At 44.7% G+C, this 24,609-nt stretch overlaps 1 protein-coding gene and 1 pseudogene across 3 annotated transcripts in view; one reads left to right on the top strand and one right to left on the bottom strand.

Annotated features, from left to right (window-relative positions):
• ATF6 (activating transcription factor 6) overlaps positions 1–24,609 on the bottom strand; it is a 1,455,481-nt gene that overhangs the window by 95,264 nt on the left and 1,335,608 nt on the right. The window lies entirely within an intron of this gene.
• On the top strand, positions 22,571–23,951 carry LOC144808752 (protein Mdm4 pseudogene; annotated as a pseudogene).

Genomic DNA, 24,609 nt, shown 5'->3' with positions numbered 1-24,609 from the left:
AAGGGAGGGGGAGCCTGAGGTGACATGTGTGCAAACACGCCCTGTGGCAGTTTTAAGTTGGGGGATAAAGTCCCCTTGAATCCTGAGGGTCCCTGGGGGCCAACTAACCGACCAGGTATCTCCAGTAAGTGCCACAGAGTTGCATTGCAGAGAAGTGTAAAATGGGGCATGGCCTCGGGCCACCTCTCTGTAACGCAGCTCTGTGGTGATTACTGGAGGTACATGGTGGGCTAGTTGGACCCAGGAACTCTCAGGATCAAAGGGGACTTAATTCCCCAACTTAAAACGCGTCACAGGGTGTGTTTGCACCCGTCAACTCTGGCCCCGCCCTCTCCCTTTACCACTGCGCAAAGGTGCCCTGTGTCACGTTTTAAGTTGGGGTATTAAGTCCCCTTGAATCCTAGGAATCCCTGGGTCCAACTAGCCCACCATGTACCTCCAGTAAGCACCACAGAGATGCGTTGCAGAGAGGTGGACTGAGGCCTTGCCCCATTTTACACCTCTCTGCAATGCAACTCTGTGGCACTTACTGGACATACCTGGTCGGTTAGTTGGCCCCCAGGGACCCTCAGGATTCAAGGGGACCTAATTCCCCAACTTAAAACGCGCCACAGGGCGCGTTTCCACAATTGTGACATCAGGCCACGCCCCCTCCCTGCACCACTGCGCAAACGCAACCCCTGGTGCGTTGTAAATTGGGGGATTACATCCCCTTGAGTCCTGAAGGTCCCTGGGGGCCAATTAGTCCACCACTTACCTCCAGTAAGCTCCACAGAGCTGCGTTGCAGAGTGGTGTAAAAAGGCGCATGGCCTGGACCACCTTTCTGCAACGCAGCGCAGTGGCGCTTACTGGAGGTAAGTGGTGTGCTAGTTGGCCCCCACGGACCCTCAGGATTGAAGAGGAATTAATTCCCCAAAGTAAAACGCGCCACAGGGTGTGTTTGCACATATGTCACCTCAGGCCCGCCCCTTCCCTTCCATTCACCACTGTGCAAACACACCTGTGGCGCGTTTTGAGTTGGGGGATAAAGACCCCCTGAATCCTGAGGGTCCCTGGGATCCAACTAGCTCACCACGTACCTCCAGTAAGCGCCACAGAGCTGTGTTGCAGAGAGGTGTAAAAAGGGGCGTGGCCTCTGAACACCTCTCTGCAACGCAGCTTCCTGGCGCATACTGGATTTATGCAAAGCCCCGGGGGTGGCGGTCCCTGGGGCAGTGTGGAGGGGATTGGGGCCCCCCACACATTTTTTACTGCCCCTGGGACCTGGCCCACCCAGAGGCTTCAATTAAACGAAGCACGGGAGCCTGCGCTTCGGGTTTTTTATTTTCGCGGCCAGATTCGCGCACCCAGCGCGAATTCGGACAATGTTTTGCACTGGGGGTCCTTGTGGGACCCCCTGAGGAGGCCTAGGGGGTCAGGGTGTTTCTACCCTGCCCCTTTTCTTGTTTTGCGCCTTTGTTTTTCTCTTTTCTTGAGCCTCGGTTCTACCGAGGCACAAGAGGGCTTCCAACACTTCCTGGTTTGAAGTGTTGACAGCCAATTAGAGTGAAGCTCATGATTGGCAGGGTGCGCAGATCCACCGTGCCTCAGTATATCGATATATATTTTTTTGATTTTCTCAGCAACTACTGAACTGACTTACACCATTTAAGAAAAAGAGTTCTTTCTAAGGCAAGGACTACCTTTATGTCAAATTTGGTGTAATTCCGTTCAGCAGTTCGAGCTGTAACCGTGTCTAAAGTTTCCTAGGGTAAATGCATTTTTTCACCTCTTTTTCTTGAATTTCTCAGGAACTACTTAACGGATTTACACCATTTAACAAAAAGAGTTCTTTCTGAAACATGGGCTAACTTTTTGCCAAATTTGGTGTAATTACGTTCAGCAGTTCGGGCTGTAGCCGTGTCTAAAGTTTCCTACGGGAATTAACCTAGAGAAAACACGTATTGGGACCCCCCTTTTTTCTCGGCCCCCGCTTGCCAAATCACCCCGAAATTTTCAACATAGGAGCTGACCAGAGCAGGCCATAAGTTTTGAAAAATTCGCGAAGATTCGCCAACCGGCATCAAAGTTATCGGGAAAAGAATGTTACGATTTTCCTGCGGACAATAGGTCTTAACTATAACTTCCTACTGGCGATAGGATATATATTTGAGATGTCATCAGTGGTGTAATAAGTGATGTCACTGACCATGTCATGAATGATGCAATATGTGAAGTCATCAGCAGTGGCTTGCGGGCGCTCGAGTTATAGTTAACTGAACTAACTATAACGGGGGAATTTCAATGGTTTTGTATGAGTGAAATGTCCAGCTAACTATAACATGTGTGAAACCTATGGTTTTTTCAGTGAATTTCAAAGGTTTATTAAATACTAATTCCTAACTATATCAGGCCTCAAACCTATGGTTCTATCAGTGAATTTTAAAGGTTTTGTAAATGACAATTTTTAAATGTATTAATTGTTATATTTATTTGTTTTGATACCTATTTACTACATTTTTAAAAACTATTTCTTTTTAGATATTTTATTTTTTAAATTACATTATATATTACATTACAAAATATAGCTTCTCAGAATAAATTACTTTAGTTTAAATACTTTGGAAATAGGCAATAGACTTTTAAGTACAGTAGTTTCAGTTGTTGCAATGCGCAACACAATTTCAGACACAATACAACATTGAGTTCAATGTGAATTTCTAGTCAAATGCAATTAGTTACTTTTTGGATTACTTTTCTAACTACAGGACTGGATCCTAGATTCAGTCTTGGGACATCTCCTGTAAACAGTTGAGTAAAAGCGGTTTGGTTACGGTAGTGATTTTTAAGGAATATTATTGTATTTTAAAAGTTGACACTTGGAAACTTTTTCACATAGAATCACCAATGTTATCCTATGGGAGGAAATTCACTTGTCAGGTAAGTAGTGTTAATGTTACTTCTTACACAGTGGTGGATCCTAGATTCAGCACCGGTGCATCTCCTGTAACCAGTCGAAAGAATGCGTTTAAGTCATACAGGCAATTTTTAAGGAATATTTTTAGTTTGTGAAAATAGACACTTAGAAACTTTTCAGCTAAATACCACACAATGGATTCCTACCCTGCAGAATATCTGGAACACTTCCATTAGCACGGGAGAGTTCCCGGAGGGCTGGAAACATGCAACGCTTCTTCCTTTGAAGAAAAAGCCTAACGGGGACCCAGAGGACTTGAACAACCTTCGCCTAATTTCTTTACTGGCGGCACCGGGCAAAATGATGGAGAAACGGATCCAGCGACAGTTAAAACTCTACATCGAGGCCAACAATACTCTACATGAGACCCAATCGGGGTTTAGACCCGGTTTCAGTACCGAGACAGCTCTGATCGAGGTGGCAGAGTCAGTGAGGTGGTCGATGGATTCAGGGGACTCGGCTATGCTGATGCTCCTGGATCTGTCGGCCGCTTTTGATACGGTCGACCACGGTAGACTATTACAACGGCTCGCAGCAATTGGGCTTCAGGATCAGGCTCTCGGGTGGCTACATTCTTACCTAACTAACAGATCGCAGAAGGTGGCACAGGGGGCGTGTTCCTCAAAGTCCAGGGGCCTGATGTGTGGCGTTCCGCAGGGGTCGGCATTAAGCCCTTTATTATTTAATATTTATCTGGCCCCGCTCTTCACATTAATTGCCAACTGGGGGGTCACTCCAATATCTTATGCAGACAACACCCAGCTGGTTTTTCCCTACTCAGAAGTGTCAGTGGCAGCTTTTACCAGCTTTAAGGGATGTCTCGGCGACGTGGCAACCTGGATGAACACGAATACATTAAAGCTAAATCCGAATAAAACTGAGGTGATCTTTTTCGGGAAAGGCACTCCTCCCGCTGCAGAACTATGGTGGCCCGTGGAGATGGGGCCTGCACCTCTACCTAGCTATTCAGCAAAAAACTTAGGGGTTAAATGGGACGACAGTCTATCCTTTTCTTCCCATATTCAGCAGGTGACGGGGTGTTGCCTTAGCAAACTGAGGAATCTACGGAAAATTCTCAAGCTGCTGCCAGAGAAGTGTAGGAAAACGGTGATACATGCCACAATTACATCTAATTTCAAAAAGGGGGTGGTGATGGACAGAGTATCTGAGTTAATCAGAACACTCCTACCCAGTCAACAGATCAGGGCTTGATCCATCACCGTTTTTTTAGCTCACTGCACCATCCCAGTTCAGAACCTGGCTACATGCAAATTAGTCTGTCCCTGGCCCAGTGCATCATGGGAACAGGGCAGACCAAACTACCAAGCCAATTCTTCACTGGAAAGGAAACAAGCTTCCGGGGACCGGTTTCTGGCATTACAGCCGTCTTCGGCCCGGCTTGCTTGAATCCTGATGGTGCAGTGAGCAAGGGACTCACATCTGAGCATACCCTGCCACTCCTATAGTGGCCAAAACGATTCAGAAAAGGGGGTGGTGATGGACAGAGCATCTGAATTAAACAGAACACTCATACCCAGTCAAAAGATCAGGCTTGATCCATCACCGTTTTTTAGCTCACTACACCATCCCAGCTCAGAAACTGGCATTTTAGATCTACAAATGGTACCCCGAATTTAACAGCCCACTTATTATTCTGAACATCTAGATCATCAGGGAGTTGAGAAAGAAGACACTGGTACAGAGCACCTAACCTAGACTTTCTTCGTATTAATTCGACTATGGTAATCTTATTAAACATATTAGGATTTCTAGGAAGATTCTTATCAAGGAAGCTTCTGAGCTGTAAATATTTTTAAAATAATTAGATTGTAAATTAAACTTCTCCTTCAAATAGGAGAATAAAGCCATCTGACCGGACTGAGCCAAATCCCCAATTTCCTTCAAACCAGCAGAGCTCCATTTTATGATCACACCCTCTTGAAATATTGGGGGTAATAATCCTGGAGCATTAAATGGAGTATAATAATTAAGCTTTGAAATTAAAAAGTGGCAGCGGATTCTTTGCCAGACCGAAAATAGGGCCCAACAAACCTTAAATTTTGTTTTTTTTAAATAGCTTGGTTCGAGGATCCGAGTTAAAACTCCTTTGGCAGCATCGCCAAGCGATATTGCATAAATAGATGGAGACATATGTAACGGAGTGTCAACTGAATCACCCAGCAAGGGAACGCCAAAATGTTGTATCAGAGTGGCCCAATAATAATAGAACAGATTCGGAACTGTCCAGCCGCCACGCTCACGCGGTAGACAAGTCCACTTTGCCGCCCTTCTTGGTCTGCGATAACCCCATAGGAATCGGCATATCCTTTCTGCTCTTGTTAATGTTGCCTTAATAATTAAGAGTGGGATAGATCTAAAAAGATATAAAAATTTCGGGAGGACAAGCATTTTTAAGATGTTACAACGTCCAAAAAGCGAGAGATGTAGATGATCCAATCTCTCTAACTTAATGTGAAGTGAATCAATTATGAGAGAATAATTCAGATCAGGGATCTGATCTACATCAGCCGAGATTTGCACACCTAAGTATGTAGCCTCTGGAACTACAGGAGCCTGTGACAAGGGCATGGCTATAGATTGAACAATTTGCGTCTTTGCGACGTTTAACTTACCTCCCTCTCGGACGCCGGCCCAGAGGTACCGACGGACAGAGCGGGGCCTCCTTCTCCCCGAGCGGGTGCCGGGCGAGGTGAGGTAACTTCCCACAGAATGCTGGGAGAGAATGAATGATTGGATATCTGCCAGAAAACATTTGGGCTCAAAGTATCTGGTAGGAACTATCCATTATATCTGTGCATAATTACTAGCAAAACTTCCACAAATGCAGTCGCTATTACCATCCGGTCCTGAAGAAAGCTTGGACACTTTGTCCAATTGAGCTGAAACATGTTGACCTCACTGCACTGCGCCATCAGATAGTTATTATTTTAAACTATCAGGCGCTGTTTTAAGTTTTGACCTTAGGACAATACCCATTAAAATTCATTTTTGTCCCGAGAGCCAATTTTATCTTCACTTTATCTTCACTTTATTTTCCACTGGCACTGCACTCCATTAGCACTATCTGAAGAACACTGTGGTCTAGAAGAATACATTCAAAATCCATCTCCGCATCATCACTAGGTGCGTTGGGTGAGATCTGGATTTATGATATGTATCCCACATGACGATATTCCATCATAAGGGTGGGCTGATGGGATTTTTTTCAGCCCAGTGTCACTCCAGTTGTGATCTGATGGACTCACGGTTCTAGTTCTGACACAACACACACACAGTCCTGTGGACCAGGCATCTCCTCTTGTTTTTCACGTTTAACTTATAGCCAGATATAACACCAAATCGCCCGCAAGAATCTCTAATGCACTGAACGACGGACCAACATTATCAGTTAATACAACAATGTCGTCGGCATATGCCAATGCCTTGTATTCAACTCCCAGGACCCTAACAGGAGAGATGCCCTGGGACCTTTCGATCATACTAAGGAAGGGATCAATGAACAAGGCAAAAAGGAGGGGGGAGCAGGGACAACCTTGTCTGGTCCCCCTGCTGATAGAGAAGTACTCTGACTCCCTCCCTGAGATACGGATTGCAGCAGATGGAGCCGAATAAAGGGCTTGAAGGGCCTGAATAAAGTTAACAGGAAATCCCTTCCAGCGCAAAATGGCCCACAGGTATCCCCAGGAGACCCTGTCGAACGCCTTCTCGGCGTCGAGCAGGATCACCCCAAGAGGAGAGCCCGTGGCCTTAGCCCAATCAAGCAGAGCAATGACAAGCCGAATATGATCGGTTGTGTCCCTACCGGGAATAAACCCGTGTTGACGGGGCGAGACCAAAGGGACAATAATTTGAGCTAATCTAAAAGCTAGAATTCTGGAGTAGATTTTACTATCGGTGTTGATGAGTGCTATTGGGCGATATGATGAAGGGTTCAACTCAACCTTGCCTTTTTTCTTAAAAAGGACAATTATCGCCCGTCGCCAAGAGTCGGGAACAATCCCGGCTTGCGCAGACCTAAAAACGTCTAACATTTCCTGCTTAAATACTGATGAAAAAGTTTTATAGAACTCTAAATGAATAAGATCGGAACCAGTTGCTTTGCCATTGGAAAGGGATTTTATGGCAACTTTAACTTCCTCCCAACTAATAGGTGCAGACAGGACTTCATTTTGCTCTGCTGTGACCCTCAGAGTGTCTAAGGAGTTAAAAAATTGATCCATGCTAGCTTGTTGTTGCAGGGTGATAATAGGATCTTCTGTATATAAGCTAGAATAAAAGTTCACAAAAACATTCAAGACACCACTAGGAGTTTCCTGAACGCTACCAAACTGATCGATAACTCGGACAATCCGATTAGCCATGGCCCTTTGTTGTAATCTCTTTGCAAGGACCTTGCCTGAATTTTCCCCAAACTCATACATTAAGGTTCGAAATTGGGTATATTTAACTGCAAGATCTTTATACAGTGGTTCTAGCAAATTAGACTTTGCTATTGCAACCAATTTTTGACTGCTGGCCCCATCTTGACCCAGCCGGATATTAGAGCTTAAATCAAGTTCTGATTGTCGGAGTGTTCCTACTCTATGTTTAATTTCCTGCTGCGCTTGTTTCCAGCGGTAAGAAGCAAATCTTTTAGTTTCTCCACGCAAAGCAGCTTTGAATGTGTCCCAGACAACAAAAGTAGAAGCAGTGCCCCTATTGAAATTCAAACATTCTACAATCCAAGCAGTCATCTATTCCTGATATTGCTTATCTAAGAGCAATTTCCTTTCAAAGGTCCATGATCTGATCTGTTTAATAAGACGATCCCATAGGAGGTTAATAATTATGGGATTGTGATCAGATATGGTCCTGGGAGTGACTTCAATATTAGCAGATCTCACAGATTGATCGGACATAAAAACATAATCGAGCCGCACCATTTTATTATGCGGAATGGAATAAAATGTATGGCCGTCCCTATTTTGATGATGATAATGCCACACATCAAACAGGCCATGTTCCACTAGGAGGGTCTGAAGGGCCCTAAAAACTTGGGGCTTCCGACCTAAATAGCTATGCTACATTGATATATTGATTTGACTGGAAATATTGATATTAAAGTCTCCACAAAACAATATTGGGTGTGGCCACCCTGCCAATTCCACATTTAAATTCCTAGAGACTTGGGGGTCATCCAGGTGAGGAGTGTAAATCGAACATATAGACAGAGGACGATTATTTACCACCAATTCAAGAACAACCCATCTGCCACAATTGTCTTCTTTCACTCTTTTAACCAGCCCAACCCCTATTTTTAGCAGGATAGCAACACCCCTAATTGTAGATGTTTGGCGAGTACAGGCGACTAAATCATACCCAGGAGATCTTAAATGTCCTCGATTACTCCAGGGAATATGGGTCTCCTGCAGACAGATTAGGTCTATCTGCATAATTTAAAGCATTTTGTGGAAGATCCTGCGTTTTTTAGGGTCGTTCAGCCCACAGATATTCCAAGTCGCACAACTAAGCCTATCCCCCCCATTAGAAGTTATTAAGAACCAGCAGTCTAGAAAACTCATTTTACTAGTAGAGCAGAAATGTAATTCTCCAAGCATGAATTTGCACGATATTTCAATTAGCTCCGTATACGGCTGATTTTAGAGGAATATTTTACAGTTCCAAAACTCCACACTTAGAAACTTTTCTTGTGAAAACCACACAATAGATTCCTATGGAAGGAAATACAAGTTACTGGTAAGTATGGTTAGAATTACTTTTCAGGGTCAGTGCTGGGCTAAAAGATGCAGCACTGGGTTCTCTTGTGCTAACAGGTAAGTAAATCGGAATTCGTAGTTCGGCTGATTTTAGAGGAATATTTGCACAATGCTGAAGGAAGGGGGCGGTGCCTGAGGTGACTTATGTAAACACACCCTATGGCGTGTTTTAAGGTGGGGAATTTATTCCTCTTCATTTCCGAGGTCCCCTGTGGGACAACTAGCCCACCAGGTACCTCCAGTATGCGCCAGGGAGCTGCGTTGCAGAGAGGTGATCAGAGGCCACGCCCTTTTTGACAACACTCTGCAACGCAGCTCCGTGGCGCTTACTAAAGGTACCTGGTGGGCTAGTTGGCCCCTAGGGGACCTCTGGATTGAAGAGGAATTAATTCCATACTTAAAACGCGCCACAGGGCGTGTTTGCACACACATCACCTCAAGCCCCGCCCCCTACCTTCACCACTCTGCAAACGTGCCCCGTGGCACGTTCTAAGTTGGGGGATTAAGTCCCCTTCAATACTGGGGGTCCCTGGGGGCCAACTAGCCCACCAGGAACCTCCAGTATGCATTAGGGGGCTCGGTTTTCAGAGAGGTGTAAAAAAGGGCGCGGTCTCTTTACACGTCTCTGCAACGCAGCCCCCTGGCGCATACTGGAGCTTCCTGGTGGGCTAGTTGGCCCCCAGGGACCCCCAGTATTCGAGGAGAATTAGTTCCCCCTCTGCAAACGCGCTAGGGGGCGCATTTGCAGAGTGGTGCAATCCGTCACCTCAAGCCCCGCCCCCTACCTTCACCACTGTGCAAAAGCGCCCTGTGGCGCGTTCTAAATTGGGGGATTAAGCCCCCTTGAATACTGGGGGTCTCTGGGGGCCAACTAGCCCACCAGGAACCTCCAGTATGCGCAAGGGGCTGCGTTGCAGAAGGGTGTAAAAAGGGGCGTGGCCTCATGACACCTCACTGCAACGCAGCCCCCTGGCGCATACTGGAGGTTCCTGGTGGGCTACCTGGTCCCCAGGGACCCCCAGTATTAAAGGGGCATTACTTCCCCCTCTGTGCAGGGAGGGGGCGTGGACTCCTCCCCGATCCCGGTTTAAAAAAAATAAATAATAATTTAAGAAGGGGGTCTGTGTAGCTCCCCTTTTTCTTTTGTTTGGGCCTTGGGGACCCCATCCCCCAGGGCCTGACCCCCAAATATATGTATATATATTTTTTAATGAGATGGGGGCCACGTGGCCCCCTTCCCGTGGCTAATTCCAGGCCCCGGGGACCCCATGCCCCGGGGCCGGGCTGCATCTTTAAAAAAAAAATTAAGATTATTTGGGGAGGGGGGCCACGTGGCCCCCCTCCTGGCCCGCCCACTTTTGACCCCGGGGAACCCCTACCCCGTGGCTGGCCGTCTTCGTTGGGCACCTTGGGGGGGGGGCCCAAGCCCCCCACGCTCCCTGCCGGCTCCCCGGATCCTACGGTCCCCAGGGCGTGTGGGTGGGCTTGAGCCCCCCACACAGGTTTTTTTTTATTTTAAAAAAAAATAGTATCCCCGGGGGGTGGCGGTCCCCGAGGGGGCCGTGAGCCCCCCGCATACGTAATATTTAAGCCACGGGGGTGGCAGTCCTCCGGGGCTGGGGAGCCCCTCTGGGCCCCCCATTATTATAAAAACAAAGAAGCCCCGGGGGTGGCGGTCCCCGGGGCTGTGGGGGGCCGTGAGCCTCCCGCATATGTAATGTGAAAGCCCCGGGGGGTGGCAGTCCCCGGGGCTGGGGGGGCCCTTCTGGGCCCCCCATTATTATAAAACACATTGCCCCCGGGACGGGGTAATTAGAATTAAAGCTTGTGAGCCCGCGCTTCTTTTTTTGGGGGGGATCAGCAGGATACGCGTATCCTACTCGCATTCCGCGATTTAAAAAAAATGTGGTCCTTGTGGGACACCCCTAAGCAGGCCTAGGGGGTCCGGGTGTTTCTACCCTGCCTCCTTTTCTTGTTTTTCGCGTTTCTTTTTCTGTTTTCTTGTGCCTCGGTTCTACAGAGGCACAAGATGGCTACCAACACTTCCTGGTTTGGAGTGTTGGCAGCCAATTAGCATAAAGCGCGTGCTTGGGAGGATACACGTACCCTACTCCGTCCATAGATATATCTATGATTTTACTTTTGATTTTCTCAGGAACTACTACATGGATTTACACCATTTAACAAAAAGTGTAATCTGCGAACCAAACTCTACCTTTTTGTCAAATTCGGTGTAATTCCGTTCAGCAGTTCGGGCTGTAGCCGTGTCTAAAGGTCCCTATGGAAAATTGCACGGGGAAAACATGTTTTGGGACCCCCTTCTTTCTCGGCCCCCACTTAACAAATCATCCCGAAACTTTCAGGATAGGAGCGAAGCGCCCCATCTTCTTGGAGAATTTTGCGAAGATTCGTCGACCGGCGCCTATGGAAACTAGGTCCTAACTATAATTACCTACTGGCGACTGCCAGTAGGTAATATATATATATATTCAAAAACACTTTAACTCGGTTGAGTTAAAAAACGGCAAGCACTCAGATATCCATCACCAGGGGCCAGATGTGGGTCGCCAAATCCCGGTCGGTAACGGCCGATTTCGGCCGTTACCGACCGGTATTTGGATATTGAGATGTAGGGGGCCTGAATTTACAGAATCGGTAAAGTTACAGATTCGGTATATTTACCGATTTGGTAAAATACAGAATCGGTGAATCGGTAAATTTATCGATTCTGTAAATCCAGATGTAGGTGGCACTGAAAACAGTGCCACAGGCCCTTAGGAATTCGTTATTTACCACCAAATAATACTTGGTGGTAAATAATGAATTTCTGTGTACATGCACATCTGTGCATGTACACCGGTGCCATGTGGCACACATACATGCCCTAAGGGCATGTATGTGTGTCACATTGCACACAAGCCAGAATTAGGGGTGCAACAGGGTGTCAAAGTGACACCCTGTCCCCCTTGTAAATTCAGTAATTTTACCAAATCGGTATTTACCGATTCGGTAATTGACATTGATTCCTGTGGGCCTCAAAGCCCATAGGAATCAATGGCAATTACCGAATCGGTAAATACCGATTCGGTAATTACCGAATCTTACCGATTCGGTAAATGAATTGGTAAAAATACCTACATCCCGATTGCCAGTTCTTAAATACCGAATCGGTATGATTCGGTATTTAGGAATCGGTAAGTTGGGATTACCTACATCTGGCCCCAGATGTTTTATTACTAACCCCTCACCCTCGACAGACGTGTTTCGCTTTGCAGCTTCGTCAGTGTCTATATATATATATGTATGTACACCACGCTGTCTCTGCTCCTTCCAAAGAAAACAACGACGCCGTGTATAGCTGCCAAAAGATTAATTTAATTTGGCCTCAATCGAACGCGTTTCAGCAGTCCTTGCTGCCTTGTTCATCGGTGAAGAAGGCAGCAAGGACTGCTGGAATGCGTTTGATTGAGGTCGAATTAAATTAATCTTTTGGCAGCTATACACGGCGTCGTTGTTTTCTTTGGAAGGAGCAGAGACAGCGTGGTGTACACATTACGGACCTACTCCTGCGGGGTCCGAAAGACGACGCGACTCGCGCGGTTTGGTAGCGGTTTGGTAGCGGCTGATGCACAGGAGAAACGTGTGGAATAAATATATATGAGAAATTTCAATATTTGTTGTAATACAATACCATGTGTACACAATTGATTTTGAGGAATCTGACTGTATTTTAAACTAACAGATTTTCAATTTTTAGTAGTAATTTGTGTGTTGACATGACGTCTGTGTAAATCATTGTTTTTACTGTAAATACAGGGATGTTTTTTACATTTATGCATTATATAGTCCTCTCTTTGTGGCATTGATGTCTCGATTTTAATTGACCAATGGCAATCCCTGCTTTAAGAGCACTTGCACTTAAAATAGAACTCCCTCCCAAGCTGGCGTCATGTGACCAAGGCCTCTGGGCAGGCCGAAACGTTATGCTGGCGGGCGAGCTTCACGAAATAAACTTCTAAATTGCTCACTGCAATCTGGGTCGGCTCCTCTTTCCTTACCGTGTTTGAGCTCCAAGCTGATTGGGAGCTCGTGGTGCTGGACTTGGTGTACGGGTGTATATATATATATATAGTGACAATAGTTTTTTGACCTAAAGAAAACTGCATTAGAGAAGCTTCTTTGTGCTCTATTGGTACATGCCTTTGATGGCTGTGTGAGAGAAGCTGGGAGTGTGAGGAACCCAACATCTTGTAACGCCTGTGTTTTTCTGCAGTAGCATGAAGCACCATCTCAACTAAGTATGGGCGAAATTTGCGAATTCGCAGTACGCGAATTCGTGCAAAAGCGAATTCGCGGTCCGCAAAATCCGCATTTTTTTTATTTTTGCGTGTTCGCGGGTTTTTTTCAGCGCGCTGACCGCGAAGTCACCCATGCAGTCGTACATGGGCGCGGCCATCTTGTTTTCAGTGTTCGCGTTGCGTATTTCCGTTTCCGAGCGCTAGTTGCATGCTCGCGTTGGGCATTTCCTACGTGTGGGGCGCAATTACGTCATCGTGTCTGTTTTTGCATCAGAAATCCGGCTGAAAGGGACATGCATCCAGAAGAGAACCAACTGCATGCTGGGAGATGCAGTCCTTACAATTGAACTGGGTGGGTGTGTCTAAAGGAACTCAGGTATGGGTGTGCCACACGCTACTATAGGAGATGGGGCATACATAAACACTTGAAATGAGACTGCAATAACAGAGGCATTTGATAAAGCCTAATCGCCGAAACGTGTCATGCCGCAAAATCTAAATAAAACATACCCTGAAAACTCCGCTGTGTATCCCTGACTACTTCGAGAGGAGGAGAAGTTTTTTGCATATTGGCGTGTGGCAGATGAAAGGCAAGGGAGGCCCTTCCACAAGGATCCAGATGTCATGGCCATTACCTGTATCGCCGCGCGTCCCAAGGCGGCTAAGGAGCTGGTGTCACAGACAATCCATGAACACATGGAGGAGCGTTGTTACTTTACCGGCGTTTCCAGAGCCTGCAGCCAGCATGAAAGTACGGTTGGAAGTTGGGGCTTGGGGTTGTGTTTGTCGTCCAGCACAGTAGAGCAGCCTCAACCGGACCACAGCTCCTATCAGCCTCTCAAAACTTTGAGTCAGAAATCTGGCTGAAAGGGACACGCATCCAGAAGAGAACCAACTGCATGCTGGGAGATGCAGTCCTTACAATTGAACTGGGTGGGTGTGTCTAAAGGAACTCAGGTATGGGTGTGCCCCACGCTACTACAGGAGGAGGGGTATACATAAACACTTGAAATGAGACTGCAATAACAGAGGCATTTGATAAAGGCTAATCGCCGAAACGCGTAATGCCGCAAAATCTAAATAAAACATACCCTGAAAACCCCGCTGTGTATCCCAGACTACTTCGAGATGAGGAGACGTTTTAGCTATATATATATATATATATATATATATATATATATATATATATATATATTACCTACTGGCGATAGCCAGTAGGTATATATAGTTAGGATTTTTTTCCTATGGGATTTTTGAAAATTCTATGTCGAATAACTTTGGCGTTTGAGGACAGAATTGGCTGAAATTTTCAGGAAAATGGAACATTTTGTTTCTGAGCAGCCCCTGAAAATTTGGGGGGGGTTTCGTCAAGGGGGGGCCGAGAAAAAAGGGGGGTCCCAAAACGTGCTTTTCTCATGCAATTTTCCATAGGGTGGTTGGCCTCACTTTTAGCCCGAACGGCTGAATGGATTTACACCAAACTTGGCAAAATTGTAGGGACTGGTAGCCCGATGTGCCTTTGCTATGTCTCAAGATATATGCTCCAGTGGTTTTTACGAAAATTAACTTTGAAAAATTTATATTGGGCTACATTGGGCTATATATATGTTGGAGCCCAAATGTAGCCCAATGTAGCCCAAAGATGGCCACCAGAGACAAAAAAAAACAAATGTAGCCCAAATATCAGCCAGATGTAGCCCAACTATAGCCCAATGACAGAATGTCCCAGAGTGTTCTAAAGAACAACTAGAGTGCTAACAGTCCTACTTATTACAAAGGTATGGCACACCTGAAGCCATCTTGATTGGAATAAAGTGGTAACTCTTAAAACATTTAATTTAAAAAGGAGCAAAATGAGGGGGTTCATTTTGCCATAGAAAGTATGATTAGCGAATATATGACGAAATCCCGCATACCATCAGTCCGCATACCATCAGTCCGCAAAAAAAATCCTGCATGTACTATTAGGCCGCAAATTAAAATAACGAAAACTTTTAGAACGAATATGCCTTTAGCATACACTAAACAACTAAACTACCCTAAACCCTAAAACACTACCCCCAGCATGACCCTACACTACACAAACACTACAACACTACCCTAAACCCTAAAACACTACCCCCAGCATGACCCTACACTACGCAAACACTACAACACTACCCTAAACCCTAAAACACTACCCTCAGCATGACCCTACACTACGCAAACACTACAACACTACCCAAAACCCTAAAACACTACACCCCAGCATAACCCTACACTACGCAAACACTACAACACTACCCTAAACCCTAAAACACTACCCCCAGCATGACCCTACACTACGCAAACACTACAACACAACCCTAAACCCTAAAACACTACCCCCAGCATGACCCTACACTACGCAAACACTACAACACTACCCTAAACCCTAAAACACTACCCCCAGCATGACCCTACACTACGCAAACACTACAACACTACCCTAAACCCTAAAACACTACACCCCAGCATGACCCTACACTACGCAAACACTACAACACTACCCTAAACCCTAAAACACTACCCCCAGCATGACCCTACACTACGCAAACACTACAACACTACCCTAAACCCTAAAACACTACACCCCAGCATGACCCTACACTACGCAAACACTACAACACTACCCAAAACCCTAAAACACTACACCCCAGCATGATCCTACACTACGCAAACACTACAACACTACCCTAAACCCTAAAACACTACCCCCAGCATGACCCTACACTACGCAAACACTACAACACAACCCTAAACCCTAAAACACTACCCCCAGCATGACCCTACACTGCGCAAACACTACAACACTACCCTAAACCCTAAAACACTACACCCCAGCATGACCCTACACTGCGCAAACACTACAACACTACCCAAAACCCTAAAACACTACACCCCAGCATGACCCTACACTGCGCAAACACTACAACACTACCCTAAACCCTAAAACACTACCACCAGCATGACCCTACACTACGCAAACACTACAACACTACCCTAAACCCTAAAACACTACCCCCAGCATGACCCTACACTACGCAAACACTACAACACTACCCAAAACCCTAAAACACTACCCCCAGCATGACCCTACACTACGCAAACACTACAACACTACCCAAAACCCTAAAACACTACCCCCCAGCATGACCCTACACTACCCAAACACTACAACACTACCCAAAACCCTAAAACACTACCCCCAGCATGACCCTACACTACGCAAACACTACAACACAACCTTAAACCCTAAAACACTACACCCCAGCATGACCCTACACTACGCAAACACTACAACACTACCCTTAACCCTAAAACACTACCCCCAGCATGACCCTACACTACGCAAACCTTACAACACTACCCTAAACCCTAAAACACTAGCCCCAGCATGACCCTACACTACGCAAACACTACACCACTACCCAAAACCCTACAACACTAGCCCCAGCATGACCCTACACTATGCAAACACTACAACACAACCCTAAACCCTAAAACACTACCCCCAGCATGACCCTACACTACGCAAACACTACAACACAACCCTAAACCCTAAACACTACCCCCAGCATGACCCTACACTAAACAACCACCACAACTCTACACTACACTAACACAACACTACACTACACAACACTACACTACACAATAACTAACCCACGAAAAAATTAACACAAACCCACTTACCTCTCTCGTCATCGTGGTTTTCACAACGCAAATGCATTTACCATACATGCCTTTAAAACGTAATTCTTTGTAAAGGCATGCGTGATAAATGCACATGCGTTTTGAAAAAATGAGGGATAATGGTATGCGAGGTAAATGACCTTGCGGGATAATGGTTTGCGGACTGAAAGTCCGCGGGATAAAAAATGCGGGAAAATGGCTGCAAACCATGATTAGCAGCAGACTTCCCTGGTGAGCACTAGCTTTACTACAGTGATCTAATGAGCAACTAGAGTGCTAACATTCAGAATTTATGGCAAATGTGTGACACATCTGAATGCCTTCTTGATAGAACCAAAGTAAACAAGCATTGAAAATGCAATAGATCTCGCCCTCGTTTAAGTTAAAGCCATTCTGTTTGTAATGAGGTGGCTTTTTAGCTTTGCTTTTATTAGTGTTTTTAAAACTTTCATGTAAATAACATGCATATGTATGCATATATGTATATGTATGCATGCATTTATATTTATATAGATATGCAGATTATATATGTTTATATATGTATATTACCTACTGGCGATAGCCAGTGGGTATATATAGTTAGGATTTTTTCTCTATGGGATTTCTGAAAATTCTATGTCTAATAACTTTGGCGTTTGTGGACGGAATTGGCTGAAATTTTCAGGAAAATGGCACATTATGTTTATGAGCAGCCCCTGAAAATGTTGGGGGGTTTCGTCCAGGGGGGGCCAAGAAAAAAGGGGGGTCCCAAAACGCGTTTTTCCCATTCATTTTTCCATAGGGCGGTTGGACTCACTTTTAGCTCGAATGGCTGAATGGATTTACATGAAACTTGGCAAAATTGTGGATATGGTTTGCCCTACGTGCCTTTGCTATGTCTCAATATATGTGCTCCAGTGGATTTTGAGAAATTAACGTTTAAAAAAAAATATATATCTGTGACAGCGCTCCGGTTAGCGCCCCGGTTCGCGTACCTGACGCGTAACGGAACTTCGCGAAGCGAAGCTGATTGGCTCTCCGGTGTCTGTCAACATTCTAAACAGTCCGGAGCGGCCGCCATCTTGTCTCTCGGTAGGATCGAGAGACAAGATGTGGTGAAAAACGAAGGGGGAAATGAAGGAAAGGGGGCAAGGTAGACCCCTCCTGACCCCCTAGGATTGATGAGGGGGATATTAAAGTGCCCCGCGGGGCAAAAAAAAAAAATATATATTTTTTTGCGATTTTACGCCGTAGAGGCGCGTCCCGGTACGCGAACCGGGCAGCTAACCGGCAGCGTAGCTGTCAACATTGTAAACAGTCCGGAGCGGCCGCCATCTTGTCTCTCGGTAGGTTCGAGAGACAAGATGTGGTGAAAAAAGAAGGGGGAAATGAAGGAAAGGGGGCAAGGTAAACCCCTCCTGACCCCCTAGGATTGATGAGGGGGATATTAAAGTCCCCCGCGGGGCAAAAAAAAATAAAAAATTGTTGCGATTTTTCGCGGTAGAGGCGCTTCCCGGTACGCGAACCGGGCAGCTAACCGGCAGCGTAACGGGAGTCCGCCATCTTGTGTTTTTGGAGCGTCCGGTTCGCGTACCGGGTAGCGTCCCGGTAAGCGTAACAAGGGGAAAACCAAGAGAAACAGTAAAAAAAAAATTAAGGGAATAGATTTCCAGCAAACTTGGCAAAATTGTAGGGACTGTTTGTTTGATGTGCCTTTGCAAGGCCTCAAGATATGTGCACGTGTGGATTTTGTCTAATTAAGGTTAAAAAAAATATATATATCTGTAAGCGTGCTCCGGCACGCTTACGTTACGGGTTTTGTTTGCGCTGCAGAGCCGATACGTCACGGTTATGCAACGCGTCATGAGGCGTCTCACGTGGCTACGTGATACGTCACGTAATAAAGAATATATTTTACAGCTAGAGATATTAGCTTTTAAAAAACCAATGAAATTCACTGAAAAAACCATAGGTTATAGACCATATATAGTTAGGAATTTGCATTTACAAAACCTTGAAAATTTACTGAAAAAACCATAGGTTAGAGACCATATATAGTTAGCTGGACATTTTATTGACATAAAACCAATGAAATTCCATATATAGTTAGTTGCACTAACTATATATCGCGCACCCGCAATCCACTGCTGATGATGTCACATATTACATCATTCATGACATGGTCAGTGACATCACTGATGACATCACTGATGACATCACTGATGACATCTCAAATGACATCACTGATGACATCATGACACACCAATACCAGTTACTACATACGCACTCACTGATTCCTACGTCTACACACACATTCACTCATTCACCCATACAATCACTCATACATACAGTCACTCATTATTACAACACTATCATATGCACTCATACACCTATGCAGACACTCACACACTGCCACTCATCCATGGAGTTACTCATACACCTAGTCAGTCCTGTAAAGAATCAATCACACTTCCATTTCCTCATCTATACAGTTAAACACAGAACACCATACTTCAGTGACATCACTGATGACATCACTGATGACATCTCAAATGACATCACTGATGACATCTCAAATGACATCACTGATGACATCATGACACACCAATACCAGTTACTACATACGCACTCACTGATTCCTACGTCTACACACACATTCACTCATTCACCCATACAATCACTCATACATACAGTCACTCATTATTACAACACTATCATATGCACTCATACACCTAGTCAGTCCTGTGAAGAATCAATCACACTTCGATTTCCTCATCTATACAGTTAAACACAGAACACCATACTTTTTCACACATATACTAACAAATACTTACTCTCTTATACAATCATTGATACAAGTACACATTGATATGCACAGAGTCACACACCTCCCAGCCAGCCACACACACACTCAGTCTTCCATACATCCACTCATTCTTCAATATGTAAAACATATTTAAACTTTACAAAAACACACAGACACTAGATGATGTCATCAGTGATGTCATCAGTGATGTCATTTGAGATGTCATCAGTGATGTCATCAGTGATGTCACTGACCATGTCATGAATGATGTAATATGTGACATCATCAGCAGTGGATTGCGGGTGCGCGATATATGGTTAGTGCAACTAACTATATATGGAATTTCATTGGTTTTATGTCAATAAAATGTCCAGCTAACTATATATGGTCTCTAACCTATGGTTTTTTCAGTGAATTTTCAAGGTTTTGTAAATGCAAATTCCTAACTATATATGGTCTATAACCTATGGTTTTTTCAGTGAATATATATATATATATATATATATATTTATATATATATATATATATATATATATATATATACATATATATACACCACGCTGTCTCTGTTCCTTCCAAGGAACACAACAACGCCGTGTATAGCTGCCAAAAGATTATTTTCATTCGGCCTCACTTTAATGGCGTCCGTTAGAAGATCAAGTACGGACGGCAGACATTAGAGAAGCCGCTTGGGCTGTCTGCCTGTCAAAATGTCTACTAGTACCTCTGTGCAACCTCCAGCCCCGGAGAGTGAATCCTGCAGGATTTTGCCAACGGAACAGGGGAATCGGGTATGACCTAAACTGCCACTTGTTTGTCATGTGGGACGGAAATGAAAATTCATTGAAAGAGTTTATTGGTTCTTTAAACAACAATAAGTACAACCTAAAATTCACGTCCACAGTCGGCTCCCACTCTGATTTTCCTTGATGTGGAAATTTTTGTTAAGAACAACGGACTTTGCTCTAAAATCCATAGGAAACCGACTGCATGTAATAGCATTCTACATGCAAACAGCGGACACCCCATAAGATTGAAATGGAGTATTCCTTATGGTCAAATGTTGAGAGCAAAAAGGAACTGCTCCGAACAAGAAGATCTAACTGAGGAAATAGAAAAAATGAGCTTCAGATTCCTTGAAAAGGATACCCAATGGAAGTGATATCTATTGCACAGAACAGGATGCATCTGAAAAAGAGAGATGAGTTATTAACTCCGAAAACTAAGAAACCTGAAACAAATTCGGAGCAAGAGACAAGTCAAGGGAATGAAATAACTAGATTGATAGTAGACTTCAACAATCAAAGTGCGAATATGAAGAAAGCTTTTCAAAAACACTGGCAAGTCCTCCTTCTAGACAACACTTTGAGAGAAACCCTGACAAAGAATCCAAGTATCACATATCGAAAGACCTCCTCCCTAAGAGACATACTAACGCAGAGTCATCTAGTACTACGTGAGGAGAAAAAACAGACATGGCTAACAACACCAGGCTTCTGGAAATGCCACAAATGTAAAGCCTGTGAGCATGGAACAAACATCAAGCAATACAAATTACAAAATGGCAAAACAGAAATGATACAAGAACATATTACCTGTGACTCAAAATGTGTGGTTTATAGGCTACAATGCCCTTGTGGAAAGTATTACATCGGGAGCACAGTGAACCAACTAAAACTGAGAATACTTCAACATCTAAGGGCAATAAAGAACAAGGACCCTGGCTACCCAATGGCCACACATTTTGCTCTACATCATCAAAGTAACCCCGCCCTTCTAAAATATTCGGGGATTAAGATGTGTAAAATCCCGGAACGTGGCGGAGATCAGTTGTTACAATTAAGACGCCTGGAGTCTAGAATGATACTGAGCATGGGAACAGAGGTACCATTCGGCCATAATTTGGACGCAGAATTGCATGTACATTTGTAAATAGTCATAGAAAAAACTAATGACATTATAGGAATGGAATCCTTCACTTTAGGACTGTATGATAACTCATACACTAAGGAAATGTATGATGTTGGACTAAGTACATACTAGAAACCATTAAATAAGCAGGAACCGGAGAAATCAATCAGATCATATAATGTGAAAATTGAATAAAGTACAATGATTGATTAGGGAGGATGAGAATCAAAAAGGCAATGAATATTGTAAAAGCACAACGAAGAAAGGAATTGGTTAGATAAAGTACTTTACAGAAATCATGTTCTTATTGCAAATGGTGATAGATGATTTAGATATGTATATAATTGTAAATAATAGGTTAAACACAGATCATACATTTATATACTATGCATTATCTAAGAACATCTACACTTTGTTTTACACTTTTTAATTTTGCAATAGACATCACTTTCTCTCTTTTTTGTTGTCACTTAGTGGAATATTGTAGATAATTAATATCTACAAACATTGTTTTTGGAAACTATTCCTTCCCTCCCTTCTTTACTTCGCTTTACTTGTTTTCATTTTACAGGTTAGTGAGAGTACTTTACTAAAACATTTGAAATATAATATCAAATCACTGTATATAGAAGGAACTTGATCTGATTGTAAATACTTGATTTGTTATTGGTATAGGGTTACCTTTGTACTTTACGCAAATTGTATATATTCATGCAAAATGACTACTAGTATGTACCAGCCATATATCAACCATGCAGGGTTGGTGGTCTAGATGACCATGGAAACAGTAGAGGGTACTTACACATATCACTATATTTAAGTAAGGTCTAGACCAAAGGACTCTATGGTCCAGTTGAAGGCAGGAGCCGAAACGCGTAGACCGTCCATTTGACACACTTTCTTTTTGCACATGGTGTGTAAATAAAAAACGTGAAGAAACCATCTGTTGCAGTGCCGTGTCTTTGTCTACGAACTTGTAGAAAGAAGAAGCTGTGATAATATATATATATATATATATATATATATATATATATATATATATACACCACGCTGTCTCTGTTCCTTCCAACGAACACAACAACGCCGTGTATAGCTGCCAAAAGGTTATTTTCATTCGGCCTCACTTTAATGGCGTCCGTTAGAAGATCAAGTACGGACGGCAGACATTAGAGAGGCCGCTTGGGCTGTCTGCCTGTCAAAATGTCTACTAGTACCTCTGTGCAACCTCCAGCCCCGGAGAGTGAATCCTGCAGGATTTTGCCAACGGAACAGGGGAATCGGGTACGACCTAAACTGCCACTTTTGAGGATCCTGCAGGAAGCGGGGGCTCGAGACCTGAGCTTTACACTGAAGGAGGTCATGCATTACCTGGGACAGTATATCATGATCAAGCAGTTGTACGACAAGGAACAGCAGCACATTGTGCGCTGCGGGGAGGATGAGTTGGGCGCCCTATTCGGAATTTGCAGCTTCTCCGTCAAAGACCCGAGCCCCCTCTATGATATGTTGAAAAGGAACCTTTTACCAGCCTCTGTCCCAGATGCTGCTAAGACTCACAGTCGCAAGGGATCAGAACACCAATATCCACCGGGACCTGCCGCAGAGCAGTGCGGGTACCGACTCCGATAACCGAGCAGAGGGCGGCGGTGATGCCTTGCAGATGAAGCGCAAAAATCCCTATGAAGACTACCTGGCCGAAGACCCTTTGCAGCCCCTGAGTAAGCAGCCGAAAATGGAGCTAGTGATTGAGGAGTGAGATGTGGCCGGACTGCCCTGGTGGTTTCTCGGGAACTTAAGAAATAGCTATGATCCACTGAGCAATGGATCGACCGATATACCCACGAATCAGGATATAGACACTGCTGTTGTCTCAGACACCACTGATGACTTGTGGTTCCTCAATGAAGCTGGGGCCGAACAAAGTAACTTGGAGGTGAAACTGGAGACACGAGATCATGGCATTGATGAGGATGATATTGGTGAAGAGGAAAAGGGCACTGGCAAAGAGTTGCTTGATGTAAGCTTGAAAGAGGAGGACATGGAAGACTCATAGTGCCAGAGTGATGACACAGACACAGAGGTTACCTCGGAGGGCTGCTGGCAATGCACCAAGAGTAAGAAATTTAACTCTCCGATCAAGCGATACTGCTTCCGCTGCTGGGCCCTGCGCAAAAACTGGTATCTTGATTGTCCTAAACTTGCACATTCCCTGTCCACGTCGGACATCACTGCCAAGTTGGGAGAAAAAGAAAACGATGAGGGGATTGACATCCCAGACTGCCGCAGGACCATATCAGCTCCAGTTGTAAGGCCCAGAAACCAGCAACCTCTCCAGGATAGACCCAGATTGGTCTGTGCCGAGTCTGAATCGCTGGACTTGGCGCATCCTGTCTATGCATCTCTTGGCACATCCAAGAGCCATAAGAACATGCTGACCCTGAGCCAGAAGTCTGAGGAACAGCAGAAAGAGGAGTACTGGCCCTCCTGGAGTCCACCAAGTCAATTCTAGAACCTTGTCAGCTCTGCCAACGCAAGCCACTGTAACGACCGGATTCTCAGACCAAGCAGACTACCAACCGTAGCTAACCCAGTCGTCACGTAACCACACTCTTCTCAGGCCACTATATACAGGATATTCAGAACGCTCACCTGAGAAGGTGAAAAAGGGCTTATTTACAAGCCTATACAGTCAAACATACCACTAACATCTAATGGATTCCAGATCTCATCCTATAGTTACCTCACTTTATACTCTTTAACGTCTCCCGACGATATCTTTAACGTCACCCGACGATCTCTTTAACGTCTCCCGACGATATCTTTAATGTCACCCGACGATATCTTTAACGTCACCCGACGATATCTTTAACGTCACCCGGCGATCTCTTTAACGTCTCCCGACGATATCTTTAACGTCACCCGACGATATCTTTAACGTCACCCGACGATATCTTTAACGTCACCCGACGATCTCTTTAACGTCTCCCGACGATATCTTTAACGTCACCCGACAATATCTTTAACGTCACCCGACGATTGATCCTAACTATGGTATATACACTAATGGGGGGTTTACCTTTATAAGTTATTTCCCAAATGAAGTTCACACTCTCCCCCATCATCAGTTACCTTTTCAGAAGGGAATATCCCATCCTTCCGTATGTCAG

This window comes from Lissotriton helveticus, chromosome 1_1 (genome assembly GCF_964261635.1).
Source record: "Lissotriton helveticus chromosome 1_1, aLisHel1.1, whole genome shotgun sequence".
NCBI lineage: Eukaryota > Metazoa > Chordata > Amphibia > Caudata > Salamandridae > Lissotriton > Lissotriton helveticus.
This window is presented reverse-complemented; position numbering and strand designations above follow the sequence as displayed.